The following is a 15,087-nucleotide window of genomic DNA, read 5'->3' on the forward strand; positions in this document are numbered from 1 at the left end:
TGCATAATTTTATATTTCTCTCCCATTCTTCTATTTACTCGCCTTTCTTGTAATAAGTTAAAAAGACTCAGATATTGTAATATTCTCTCATAGGTGAAATATGTGGAACTACTGATGAGTTTTCCTGATTTCTTTGTCTCAGTGTATCATTCTACTGTTTTTGTTATTTTTTTATTTCTTTTTGGTGTCTGTTCTATTTTAGTTGTTGTAAGCTGCCCAGAATTGCATTTTGTGATCTAGGTAACCTATAAGTTTGATTGAATGAGTGAGTGGGTAATAAATAAATATTTGCATACATTTTTATTGCCTGTCTAAGCATCTTTTTTTTCAATTTTACAGTAACTAATGGCTCCATGGGGAAAAAAAAATATCTTATCCAAGCAAGCCATCTATATTCTTTTTAAGAAATATCAGAAAGACAAGCTTAAGCTTAGCTAATTCTCTAAATACTTCAGTTCAGTTCAGTTTTATGTGTAAGGGGCTCCAATGTTTTGTATTCATTGGAAAAGACTGCAGATAATTGCATTTTACCTGTTAACATAGGACAGAATGCAAGATAAATATTGCAAGAATGCAAGTAGCAGGAGAAGTCATAACGCTTGTTTCTAAAACCTGACTCAAATACAAGCCTTTTGGTTCAAGGTGAAATAAAGATTGGTGGATTTTAACTTTACCAATAAAGTTTGGGAATAATGGCAATACTCCTGGGAGCTCTCATACTTTAGCCAGGGTCCCAAGAGAGGGGCCAGAATGCAGAAGGGAGTGCTGCTAGAATTTTTATTTATTTCATTTCAAGAACAGTTGGTCCACATGCTAAGAACCAAACAGAAAAGCTCATCCAGCCCCATTGCCATTCCTTTTGCTTCTCTTTTTGTCTCCCTTTAGCTATTCAATTAACACTACTCTGTTACTGCTACTATTGAACTTCCTGGGTTATCCTGCAAGTGCCATGTTTTACTCATGAATTATATAGGGACTGGACTCAAATTATCCCTTGAATAAACCACCCAGAGTCACTCTGTGAGGGAGATGGGCAGCTTCTAAATGTGAGGAGGAAAGGGGAGAGAGAGAGAGAGAGAGAGAGAGAGAGAGAGAGAGAGAGAGAGAGAGAGAGAGAGAGAGAGAGAGAGAGAGAGAGAGAGAGAGAAAATCTGATATAAATAACATAACACATCATTTGACATTTGGGCAAAATGCTACTTTAACCATAGTTCAAAAGCTGCAATATGTGCCTGCATGATAAATCAGTTTCAAATCCATACAGTTAAAGTACATAATAAAATAGATAATCAAGGAGCACATTTTCTTTTTGGGAGACTAATTATTCAGTTGTTGGAAGAGATGAACAAGCAATAGAGTGTTTTATTTTATTGTTGCTACCCGCTCTTTTGTTGTTGTTGTTATTGTTTCTTCCCCTATGAAGTCAAATATTCAACATTGTTTGAGACAGAATAGTTGGTAAAATTAGTCTGAAATTCTTCTGATGTGGCCTTAGCAGGGTGGATGCTGCAACAGCATGCATTAGAGCTGTTCAGAGACCAGCCAATCTCTTTTGCAGCTGGACTCTGGGCTCCAGATTAGTCCAGCACATCTATTGGCTCAGAAGATAGTCTGTTCCAACCATTGCCAGATCAGGAATGTGAACTGGGAAAAAATGAGGTCGAGTATTAGCATTTTAAAAACACCCATTCCCATCAGAATCCTTTCTTTCTTTCTTTCTTTCTCTCTTTCTTTTCCTTCCTTCATTTCTTCCTTCCCTCCTCTCCTCTCCTCCTCCTCCACCTCCTCTCTCGTCTCCTCCCACAAATATTATCTAAAATTGTTTTATATACTAAAAAAACATTAGTGTATTATTGTACCATGGATATATAAATACAAGACAACTTAAATAAAAACTAGTATAATCTAAAAGTTATTATTTTTACATAAAATAAAATATTGGGATATAATATATATAAGTTATGAGAGGAATAGAAGCAAAAGCAGGAGGAGGAGGAGGAGGAGGAGGAGGCTGTTGATGGCTGTTGGCGGTTGTTGGCTGATTCTGAAGTTGAGCAATTAATACTTAATACCTGGAGGGTGGGGAGTGAGAAGGTAACTATCTGGAAATTTCAATGCTTCTGGCTAAGACTTCCAGAAAGAAGGCGATGGCTAAGCACTTTGGTATGCTGGCATAAAAGCTGCATGAACCAGTCACCAGGAGTTAAATTTTGTTTTGAATGTGTCTTTAAGATTTTAAATTTTTAAAGTAGGATTGAGGGGAAAAAATAATTGAAGGAGCTTCAAATAAGAAAAGAATAATTATGAAAAATAGTTCAGTTGGACCTACTGGAATTATCTATTACATTTATATCCTAAAATTTATATCTCTAAGAGTTCAAGGTGGCATACATGGGATTTCCTTTGATTTAGTCTGGGCCATAATAAGACTGTAAGGAAGGTAGAGCCAAAAGGTAAAAGTAAATTTCTATGACTAACAGCAGATTTGGAATGAATTCTGCCATGTCCTAGTCCTTACTGAAGTCCAGATAAATTATATCCACAGCATTCCTCTGGTCCCCTAATGTTGTCACTTGGTCAAAGAATGCAATAAGAAATCTTATTGCATTCTTTGACCAAGTGACAAAATTAGCAAACCAGAGGAATGCTGTGGATATAATTTAGTTGGACTTCAGTAAGGCATTTGATAAAGTAGACCACAACCTACTACTTGATAAGATATAAAAATGTGGGAAACTGCATCTACATGGAGGGAAGTGTGTAGTGGGGTGCCCCAGGGCTCTGTTCTGGGCCCAGTGCTCTTTAACATCTTCATCAATGATTTGGATGAGGGGATAGATGGGGAACTCATCAAATTTGCAGATGACACCAAGCTGGCAGGAATAGCCAACACACCAGAAGACAGGCTTAAGATACAGACGGATCTGGACAGACTTGAACATTGGGCGCTATCTAACAAAATGAAATTCAGTGGTGAAAAAAGTAAGGTTCTACATTTAGGCAAGAAAAACCAAATGCATAGGTATAGTATAGGTCAGGCATGTCAAACTTTTGCCATTGCCGGCAATGGGGTGGGCGTGGCTTCCACGTGACATGTCCAGCCTGCGGGCCGGCAATTTGACACGCCTGGTATAGGTGGTGCCTTGCTCAACAATAGTAACTGTGTGAGAGATTTGGAGTCCTAATGGCCAATCACTTAAATATGAGCCAGCAGTGTGCTGCAGATACCAAAAAAAGCCAACACGGTGCTAGGCTGCATTAATACCACTTTACATAAAGTTAATACCACTTTACAATGTCTTGGTAAGGCCACACTTGGAATAATGCATCCAATTTTGGTCACCACGATGTAAAAAAGATGTTGAGACTCTAGAAAGAGTACAGAAAAGAGCAACAAAGATGATTAGGGGACTGGAGGCTAAAACATATAAGAAACGGTTGCTGGAATTGGACGAGGGGTGACATGATAGTAGTGTTCCAATATCTCAGGGGTTGCCACAAAGGAGTCAAGCTATTCTCCAAAGCACCTGAAGGCAAGATAAGAAGCAAGAGATAGAAACTAACCAAAGAGAGAAGCAACCTAGAACTAAGGAGAAATTTCCTGACAATTTCTCACCAGCTCAAGGTTGACTCATCCTTCCATCCTTCTGAGGTCAGTAAAATGAGGACCCAGATTGTTGGAGGAGCAATATGCTGATTCTGTAAAGTGCTTAGAGAGAAAGGCTGTAAAAGCACTGTAAAGCGGTATGTAAGTCTAAGTGCTATTACTATCAATCTTTTAATTCTCAATCTCCCAATTACATGGGTGAAGCTAGGGCAAATGGTGGTGAGATCATAAGAATAACACTAGACAACAAAGATTTTGCTTCCTGAACACTTTTGGTGTATCCTACAAATTCTAATCATGAAAATAACCTGTAATTTAACCTATCATTTACTGTTTTACAGAAATTCTTTTTACACAGTACACCCTTCAATACCTGTTGGCTATGCTGCACACATGAAAGAAATATACAAAAACATGGAACTATTGTCTAAGCACATCCAATACACCGAATGCCACAGGAATATCTGTTGGGATCTAAAGTAGTGGCTCCTTGGAATGTAGGTAGTGTATACCAATATGCTTATCACATATGCAAATGGAACTGCTGTACAAGAAAGTCACATTATATTAAAAAGAAACAGCCACTCTGAAAGAATTTAGTTCCAGGACAGAAAAACATGGCACACAAACCACTTATTGATCCAACAAAGTTATTTTTGCTGTTGCTTCACATAAAACTCAGACTGAGAAAACTGTGAAAGTGATGAACAAGAAAGGTGAAGGTTTTTGTTATTTGAGAGAGATGTTTTCATGAATAACTCATGCCACATTAAAGAAGGAAATTTTGTTGGTCCACAGATCAGATGCACCATCAATGACAAGTGGTTCAAAGATCTACTAGTGGGGTCAAAGAAATGGAAAACCTGGAATGGAAAGCATTCAAGGATGTTATTGACAAATTTCTTGACAACTACAGAGCACCAGAGGAGAGGGTCAACTTATTTTCCAAAACACCAGAGGGCAGGACAAGAAACAATGGATGGAAACTAATCAGAGAAGCAACCTGGAATTAAGGAGAAGCTTTCTAACAGTGAGAACAACAGTGAGTTGCATCAGAGTGTAAATGCAAATCAGCAACAAAACATTTTTGGTCCTGTTGAACTCATGTGGCGTGTCAGAAACATTACACAATTAAATTAAAGTCATTAAATGTTAACTTCATATTTCTGAAGATTCCTATGTCATCTAGTCATTCTGAAATTATATTTGTTTTCAGTTTGAAGGGGCCTATCATAATCACCAAAAAATTTCAGGAAGCAAAACATTTTTGGGGAAAAAATTGTTGTCTAGTTTAATTTTAGTTTTTGATTTTACAAGTATATTTTGCATTCTAGCTAAATAATCATTCAATACAGATTTGAACCTTACATAGGAAAGGAAATCCCAGATGTTTTAGCTGGCATTAAAATAGGCCAAGAAATAAGAAGCAATGCTGATACATCAGATAACTGAGAAAGCCAAAGAATACTAAGAAAAGATCAATACGTGCTTCACTGATTATAGAAAGACTTTCTGAGCAATGAGGCTCAGGGAGGATTCTTCAGTGATAATCAACAATGTGGTTTGGGTACTGCAGTAGGATTGAAAGGGCCAGGTTCTCAAATCCAAGAAAAGTCAGTGGGTAATTTTGGGTCAGCCTCTTCTTTCAGAATTAACTATTGCACAAAATAGTTGCTAAAGTCGAGACACAGTTGGACGAATGACTACTGTTTGAGCTCCCAGAGATGAAGAGAGAGATTTTAAAAATGAATTTAGAATAAACAGTATTCAAATCAAGATAATATGCAGAAGGAAAGTTGTGGTTTAAGCTAGGAAGACTTTGTCAAAATAGGTTTGGTAAGCCATTCAACTAATTTTTCCCCCAAAAGAAATAAAGATCTTATTTGGGATAACAAAAAAGCCCATCATTATTTCTTTATAATTATTATTTTAAATAAGTGGAAAATGCTTATAATAAACTGCTGAGAAATATCTGTCACATAGAAAGACATTCTCCAATTTATGGCTTTTTTGGCATGCTTTTTAATGGGTTTCCTGAACCTTGTACATAGTAGCTATTTCAAGCTGGGTTGAGGGATGAGTTTTTCAAGCTACTGATTCATCCCAAATAATAACATTATTCTAACTATACTCTAGTAAGGAATGTTAAACCCAAGAATCCTTGGTGAAAATGGAAAAAAAAGTGGGGGGGGGGCTCTTTATGACTGGTCTACACCTTTTGTGGATTAGGAGAAGAGAATCTGTCCTAACACACTCCCTGCTCTTATTTTTATGTTATAAAACTTTATATCAGTGGTTCTCAACCTTTTTAATGACATGGATAAAACAAGGAATTCTGCCATATTTGAGAGTCTTTTGACAGTAGCTGGGAAAAACACCAAAGAAGAAATTTGATGTTAAATTTCTCCTCCAGTTGTGGAGTCTTATCTCTAGGCTTAGAAGAAAAAATAGAAGGTATCTTATTGTCCTGAAATATTGACCCAAATGTTATAAGTTTACATCCATAACAAAAACATAAAGTTTTAATTACGGGTATGCCACTCTGGTGTAGTGGTTAAGGCATCAGGCTAAACTCTGGCAGGCCATTAGTTCTAGTCCTATCTTAGGCACAAAGCCAGCTAGGTGACCTTGGGCCAGTCATTCTCTCAGGCCTGAAAAAGAAAGCAATGGTAAACCACTTCCAAACTTTTACCAAAAAAAACTTCAAGGACTTGTCCAGGCATCAGAACAAGAAGCAATAGATGGAAATAATTAAGAAGAAAACCAACCTTGAAAAGGAAAAGGTTCCTGACAGTTGGAACAATTAAACAGTGGAATGGTTTGCCTTCAGAATTTGTGGGTGTTCTATCACTGGGGGGGGGGGGGTTAAGAAGAGATTGGATAAACATTTATCTGAAATGATATAGAGTTTCCTGCTTGAGCAGGGGGTTGTACAGAAGACCTCCAAGATCCTTTCCAATGTTCTTATTCTGTTATTTTAAAAGCACCAATATTTAAAAACAATAAGTTAGAGAAAAGATAAGGCAGTGATGGCGAAACGTTTAGAGACCAAGTGCCCAAAAATCGCCCCTGCCTCCCCACCCACCCCCTCTCTGCACCCCGCCCACCTGCATGGCCACCCACTGCCTCCACGGCCCACCGCAGAAGATTGCCCAAGCAGCCCAGCAGCGTCATGGCGGCCACGCCCTCCACCCATACCCCGCAGCATCATCTGTGTGTAATAGGATGCAAGGGCAGAGTCTTGTCCCCTCTGCCTGGCTGCCATGCCCTTGGCTGTGCTGCTTTGCGCAGACTGTGCTTGGGGGCAACTCTCCTCCAGGGGGGTTGCTGGTAAGGAGGAGGGGACTTTGGGGGAAGGCAGGGCTGGGGCAGCAGTGCACGTGCCCACAGGGAGGGCTCTGAGTGCCACCTCTGGCCATAGGTTCGCCACCACTGAGATAAGGTGTTTTTCCATCCTATGCATTTAAGCTACAGAATGCTGATTTGGCATACTTTTATTTTTAAAAAAGTATACATTTCCAAAGATCAGAAAATCATTGAAGAAACATTTATGCCTCATATTCAGCAAAATATGTATGTAATTCAACAGCAATACTACATTCCAAATCTTGCAGCCACCATGGCGCTGCAGTGCCACCTGGGCAATCTGTGGCGGGCCATGGAGGCAGTGGGTGGCCCTGTGGGCAGTGTGAGGGCGGAGTGGGGGGGTGGAGTGGGGGGGCAGGGGGGTGGTGGTTTTTGGGCACTCAGTCTCTAAAAGATTTGCCATTACTGCTCTATAAGAATGTAAATATGCCAGAAACCTACCTAGAAAATGAGAGGAGATACTTCTTAGGTTTTCCTCTCTTCCTTCCTGTTCTGAGGTTGTTTCTTTCCATTGAAGATTGATTTCCTTTCCACTGAAAAAAATGGAAAAGATTTTTTAAATTTAAATATCATAAAAATAGGGCAGAGAGGGGCAGCCTTTGTATCCCATGCATCCAGCACTTTCTCCAAGATACCGGTGTCTTGTTCTCAACTGCACTTCCCTCTTTAACTTCTTCCAGCACCAAAGCTCCAATAGCAAAGAGGATGGCATTGTTGATCTTTTCACAAAGATCAGAAATGGGAACCAAAAACCAGTTCTCACACTCCGAAGTTGGAGTTTTGTCCCTGAGAAATTGCAGGCTTCCATGGAAAGAGAAAACTAAAGGATCCTACAGTCTCTGAAATTTTCCCTCAGAGACACTTCAGCCTAAATAACATTGCAACCTATTACACAAAATCTGTACAGACAAATGGATCAAGCATAGACAGATTTAAGACTTCATTCCTCAAACCATAATGCTAAAGAATGCTCAAAGACCCATATTAAATGATGCTGAAAAGATCAATAAAACTTGGAACAGCTTGAGTCATTAAACATAAAGATCAAGTGGATCAACAACCACCAAAATCTATAACTTATAACAAAGGTCCATTGGTGATGAAATAAGCTAAAGCAGCATTAAAAGCATTGGGCACTGAATAGCATTCTCATTCAAATACTGCTGTCACCAGATGCAGCTGTTACAATGTTTAAAAGGTTTTGCCAGGAAATTTAGATGACAACATCATGGCCAACTCACTGGAAAAGAACAAATGTTTATACCAATACCAAAGAAAAGTGATTCAGCTGACTGTGGAAATTATCACACAAGCATCTTGACCCCACATGCAAGCAAGATTCTACTCGATTCAATAGATTCAGTGGAAACTAAAACCATACCTGGAACAAGAACTATCTGAAGTACAAGTGAGCTTCAGGAAAAGGTGAGAAAACAGATACATCACTGAAGATATAGAAGAATACTAGGAGGATATTTGCACTTATTAACTATAGCAAGCCTTTTGACTACATAAGTCATGAAAAACTCTGGGCCATATTAAGATGTATGGATATACCAGAATATCTGATAATCTTCATGACAATCTTTACTTTGATCAAGGAACAGCTATCAGAACAGAACAAGGAGAAACAAAAGAGGATGATTTAAAATGTGCAAAGGTGGATAAAAAGGCTGCATATATTCTTCAGACCCATTCAACTAATCTGCATAATAATTAACCAAAGAAACAGGTCTGATTGAGATATGAAACTGCTGGAAGTATGAAAGCAGGTTGAAGATTCATCAGCAATCTTTACTATGCTGATAATATTACTGAAACTAAAGATGATTAGAAATGTTTCTTATCAGATTAAAGGAACATGTCTCAAAATATGCCTGCACCTTAATGAAGACAAAATTCTGGGTAAAATCGATAATTTCACCCTTGACAGGGAATAAATAGAAAGAGTTGATAACTTTAATCTGCTTGGATCAGCAATCAGTGATCATATTACAAGCAACCTGGATCAACAATCAATAATGAAAATACCAGGAGCTAAAAAACAAAAAATCAAACAGTGAATTGCCCTTAGAAAACCAGCCATAAAGAATCAAGATAAGATTTTAAGTGCCAAGATGTTTCTTTGTGTACCAATAACTAGCCTGTTTAAAGCTTGGCATTTTCAATAACATGGATGTGAAAGTTGGACTGTTGTCACTCTATTCTTTGACTTTTATCACTAAAGGTTGCAGATCCATTAAGTTTTCTGCTATCAACATAGTGTTATCAGCACGGTGCTTATTACTGACATTCTTTTCTCCAATTTTAAAAATACACGTACTCTTCAACTTACAATAGTTTGTTTGGTGACCTTTCAAAGTTACAGCACTGAAAAAGGTGATTTACAACCGTTTTTCACTCTTACTATCACTGCTGCATCCCGATGTTCACATGATCAAAATTGAGATGCTTGGCAACTGACTCATACTTAAGACGGTTGCACTGTCCTGGGGTCGTGTGATCACCTTTTGTGATCTTCTGACAAGCAAAGTCAATAGGGAAGCCAGATTCACTTAACAACCATGTTGCTAATTTAAATAACCGCAGTGATTCATTTAACAACTGTGGCAGGGCAGGTCATAAAATGGGACAAAACTCACATAACAAATGTCTCGCTTAGCAACAGAATTTTTGAGCTCAATTGTGGTTGTAAGCTGCGGACTAGTTGTACTTGATCTTCTTCCAGTCCAATTTCTCTTAATAAATATTCTCCATATAGCCGTGGTGGCGAACCTATGGCAAGGGTGCCAGAGGCGGCACTCAGAGCCCTCTCTGTGGGCACGTGTGCCATCGCCCCAGTCCTAGGCCTTCAACTGGGTTTTATAAAACCTTTTCGCTTTAGGCCTCCGCTGCCATGTGCAAAAAAAAAAAAAAAGGTTCAATCAATCAGTCAATTTCAATTTCTTGCGGGAAAAAAAAGATCTTGCAAAGTTGGAATTGATTGATTGAATTTTTTAGTCCTACCCAGTCTGCTGTTACCACCGCTGCCATGCCCACCCAATGGGCCATGCCCACCCAATTGGCCACACCCAGCCAATGGCCCACATCCAGCCAATGGGCCACACCCATCCAGCACTCGATGATGCGTAAGTGGGTTTTGGGTTGCAATTTGGGCATTCGGTCTCTAAAAGGTTCGCCATCACTGCCATATAGGTTGAATAAATAAAGGAAGAGTATGCAGCCTTTTATACTCCCTGCCAATCCAAATCCAGTCTGTTTTGTCATGTTTATTTTATCTATTATCTATCATCTGTCCATTTATCTATCTATCTATCTATCTATCTATCTATCTATCTATCTATCTATCTAGGTCAGCGGTTCTCAACCTATGGGTCGCGACCCCATTTGGGGTCGATCGACCATTTTTCTGGGGTCGCCAAAGATGGCGATCCGCCATTTTCTCCCCTCAGGGGGTGGTGGCGCGCATGGCGGCGGCGCCGTGCATGGGGGCAGCGCCGCGCATGGGGCGGTGCCGCGCATAGGGGCTGCACCGCGCATGGGGCCATGCCACGCATGCGTGCCACGCATGGGGGCCGTGCCCCCATGCACGCGCGCCGCGCATGCGCAGAACGTTTGTGTGACGGGGTCGCCATCACACAAACGTTGAGAACCACTGATCTAGGTCTTTGGTTATTCGGGTTTTCTCCTGTGTAAAATTGGAAGTGTCTTGGCGACGTTTCAATGAAGTCCCATTCGTCATCTTCAGCTGGTGTTTTCGGCTTCGTGCTTCTAGGAGCAATGTGTGATTGTAGCTGTTTCTTCCTTCCTTCCTATCTATCTATCTATCTATCTATCTATCTATCTATCTATCTATCTATCTATCTATCTATCATCTATCTGATTTATACCTCTCAAACATGCCTTTGGGTAGAATAAAATAATAACTTTATTGTCACTTTGAATGTACACTAATCGGCATACATTAAAATTTCATTTTAATGGTGGCGTACAATAAACAGTCAATTTAAGTGATTAAATAAACAGTTAAAAACAAGCACAATAAAATTAAAATTCTAAAGAGTGTTCTGTCCATATTGTGGCTTTCTGGCCTACATAGAGGTTCCACATGACCTGGAAATGGCAACCACCCCTCTTCAACCAGCTGCCCGCTAACTTGCCGAGGTCCCATGTGGCCAGATGCATCTCAGCATGGCTGGTTTCCCTCCCCTCCATCCCATCCCTCCTGCCTTCGCATGCTCTCCTTTTCCTGGGCATGACCCACTCCATCGCCTGCTCAGCTGTCGGCTATCTGTCCAGCTCAGAGGAGGCTTCTCTGAACTGCTGGCGTGGGCTGCAGAGCCCCAGAGTGCACCAGTTGAGGGGTCGGCAGGCTGTGGCTGCTGACGGACACTGTTGGCCCCCATGCGCTTGCTGGCCTCTGTGTGAGGGGGCCAATGGTGTCAGGCAGCAGCCGCCCCAGCCCCTGCCTCACCTTGCCCTGTGACAATGGCACCCCGCCCTGCCTCACCTTGCCTCGCCTCACCCCGTAGGACAAGCCTTCTGCCCACCCCCCCAGATCTCACCCAACCCTGCCCAACCCCCACAGGCGTCCCTCTGCATGAACAACATCGAGGTGACCATGCCCACCCAGTGAGCCATGCCCACCTGGCACCCGGCGATAAATAAGTGGGTTTTGGGTTGCAGTTTGGGCACTTGGTCTCTAAAAGGTTCGCCATCACTGCCCTAGCAGGTATATTCCGAATTTTAATCTCAGCTGTATATCAACTCTTCATAGATTATAAATATCCCTTACTTTTTATAATTCTACAATGAAACATTCCATAAATTGTACCACCTCAAATTTAAGGATTGTTGGGAAACTAAAATTCCACTCACTATTTTCTATTTAGAATCTGAAAGGGATGATATTCAACCTTGGATAGTCCTTGTATGCTCCATCCACAGAGAATAAGAAGTTTAAATAAAGTTGAGGTCAGTTGAAGGCCAAATCATCACTTTATATCTCCTTCAAATAACTTATCAGAAGGGGGGGGGAAGCCAGCTGTTAACAAAGGAGCTGAAAAGAGACAAGTGGTGATAACAACTAGAAAGGCAATAGAAAGAGAAAAAAAAATTGTTGGTTGGTTTACTTGTATTCTTACATTTATTTATAAGTCACCTAGATCAGAACCATGACCAAAAGTATAGCATCCTTTATTACTAGAAGGATCAATCATACTTTTCCAAGCCATTAGATTTTCTTAAAGTGAACAGATCAGGAGGAACGCAATCCTCAAAGGAAAAGGCAGTGATCAAAAAGACATGATTTCATGGTCCCTGTTGATGGCTATTTGTGAAAAAACCACAGACAGTCATCCTACATGTTCTTACTGGGCAGACAAATATTACTGAGGATATCCAGGGCATGAATTATAAAGGGCTTTAAAAGGTGACAACTAGCATATTGGATTGTAGCTGGGAATCAGCTGGTAACCAGAGCAGATCTTGAACCTGTGGTTTTATATGAGTATATTGAGGCATGCCTGTCAACCTGCTGCATTTTGAACTAGCTGTAGCTTCCAAATGTTCTTCAAAGGCAATATCAGATAGAATATGTTGCAATAGCCTAAATGGGAGGGCACATGGGCATGAGTGACTATGAATAAAACCTTATACTTCAGAAGGAGTCATAATTTCTTACAAAGGTTATCTCGGAGCTGTACAAAGGCTTTCTTGACCACAACTCCCATCTTCTCCTTGAATAGGAATTCTGAATATAGGAAGATCCCCAAGTTGCAAGTCAATTCTGTGTAAGGAAGTGCAACCCCATCCAGAATGAAATTGAAATCTTTCTGGAATCAAATGCCTGACAAACCCAGAGCTGCTCCATCTTGCAAAGAATAGGATTCAACCCAGTCTTCCCCATCCAAACCTGAACAGCCTCCAATCACCTGTGTAAAAAAGGACCTCTGAAAAATAGGTTCCACCATCTGTACTCCTCAAGTATGTGCTAAAAAGAAATCTTGATTGATGGTCTCACAGGTTGCTGAGAGATCAAGCAATCCTGTGAGGTCTTATCAGAGATCATCCACAAGTACACCCAATCCCATCTGCATATTATGTCTGAAGTTGAGACTTGACTGGTTTAGACACTCTACCTCTCTGGCAGCTACAGATCCACTATTTGGTTGCAAAATAATTGTTCAAACCACTCTCCTAACATACCCTGAAATAAAAATTCTCAGCATTAAGGTTTGTCCTTTAAGGCATTTTAAGTTAATTCATAAAAAAGGTAGATAATTAGGACAGAGAAAGGTCTTCCTTAGAACTGTATGGAAGACTCCTCTGATTTTGTCCATCCCCAAACATTGAAAAACAAAACAAAAATTGTCACTGATTCTCAAGCCAAAAGCAGCAACCTGAAATCATGCAATGGCCAACTCAACTACTACATCTTCTTCTAGTACAAATCCTATGGAAATAAATCAGAGGAGATAAAACTGCATACGTACACAAAATAATGAAAATAACTGCAATCTTGCAGAGACAGCTCTTCTTTGGCAGAAAGATTATTTGAATGATAAATTCAGCTGCCAGAACATCTGGGAAAAAAATTCAAGAATTCTCAGTTCTTGCAGACAGAAATTCTTCCTCAGATTTCTGGCATATCTTTTGAAGACTATCCACAAGACACCAGAGATATGATTGGTTAGGTTAGGGGACACCTAGTCATCAGAAAGTTACTAATCTCAAGACTAGCTTTAAGTGAAAAAATCATACATTTCACGCAGCCCTGGATTCTAACCAAAATGGGAATCCTGAAAAGAAATTTAACATAGGACTGGCCAGAGGGTTTTGCTTTTTTTTTTTTTTTGCCATTTAAATATTTGGTTTGGAATTTTAAAAAAGTCTAATGCCTTGAGGGCTTTAAAATAAAATTAAAATATTAGGAAAAGTGGTTTATACTTTACCTCATAGACATAGTGTCTGGAGGTAGAGTTTAAAAAAACACAATGGTAGATGCAATTAAAAGCTCATCTCTTTTTATGTGCACATAGGACATACTAAAAATGGGTGACGCTTAGAGCATGCAGTTGCACCCACCATCTTGATTTTTATGATTGCCTTGAAGAAATCCCTGCTTCACAGCTAACCAATCTATTTTGCATAACTGAATGGGAATCACAAGATGACCATCAATAGCTATGACTTGCCATTGGGCATTCTATACACCTAGCTTTAAAGGGAAAAAATTATCCATGGATTTATAGATACATTTAAATGAATGTATCTCTGACTTTAAAAGAACAATAATAAATAGGGTCATGATTCCAATTTCGTACTTGTATGATTAATCTTCCATATCTCCAGTCTTGTTGAAAAGGAAAAGTTGACCTGAAAAAAAAATATTTACATAAGTGTTCTATGATTTCTGTTGCCATTTTGACAGATAGATTGGAAGAACATCAGTAGAGTTTGCAAATTTTTAAATTAAATTGTGTTTGGAAGGTTGGCATATATATCATTCTGCTGTAGTTGGCTTATCAGTCTTATAGCAAAAATAACACACCCAGAGGAAAACTCGTTTTCCTGATATATATATAGGGCTTATTGTAATTATATATATATATATATATATATATATATATATATATATATATATATATATAATTACAATAAGCCCTATATATATATCAGGAAAACGATAATTGGATAGGTGTGGATTTAGATCTTTTTATCAAATAACATATTATATCATTCTGTCTGAAAAAGAAAATATTTCCCAAAGTATATAACACAAAAAGTTATTCTGCAGCAGAGAGAGAGGGGAAAAAAAGCAAAGTTATTCTACTCAGTCAACCACACAAAACAACAATCCATTAATACCAGGTTGATCCATTTAAAAAAAATAAAATGTTGCAATAGTCAACTCAACTATGTATAAAAACAATTCTTACTGCAAATTAATAGATTTCAATGGAAACAATTAAGGATGTTATTAAGCAATATGTTTTTAAGATAAGTGCCAAAGAAACATATTTAAAATCAGATTTTCACAAAGTAAGGGCAGCCCCTGAGGCAGCTTAGAATCTCTTCCAGACTGTTTTCATTATCTATGTACTTTTCCTCTA

The 15,087-nt window shown here is 39.2% G+C and overlaps 1 long non-coding RNA gene across 1 annotated transcript in view; it reads right to left on the reverse strand.

Annotated features, from left to right (window-relative positions):
- Positions 1 to 1,176: 1,176 nt before the first annotated feature.
- LOC120311346 overlaps positions 1,177 to 15,087 on the reverse strand; it is a 38,297-nt gene continuing 24,386 nt past the window's right edge. Inside the window, exons 3-4 of the long non-coding RNA XR_005557594.1 lie at positions 7,415 to 7,506; positions 1,177 to 1,644 (exon numbers count right to left, since the gene is read on the reverse strand). This is a non-coding gene — a long non-coding RNA (uncharacterized LOC120311346). The remainder of the gene's footprint in view (positions 1,645 to 7,414; positions 7,507 to 15,087) is intronic.

Source organism: Crotalus tigris, unplaced genomic scaffold (genome assembly GCF_016545835.1).
Source record: "Crotalus tigris isolate CLP2741 ecotype Arizona unplaced genomic scaffold, ASM1654583v1 scf7180000018354.2857554, whole genome shotgun sequence".
In the NCBI taxonomy this organism is placed as follows: domain Eukaryota; kingdom Metazoa; phylum Chordata; class Lepidosauria; order Squamata; family Viperidae; genus Crotalus; species Crotalus tigris.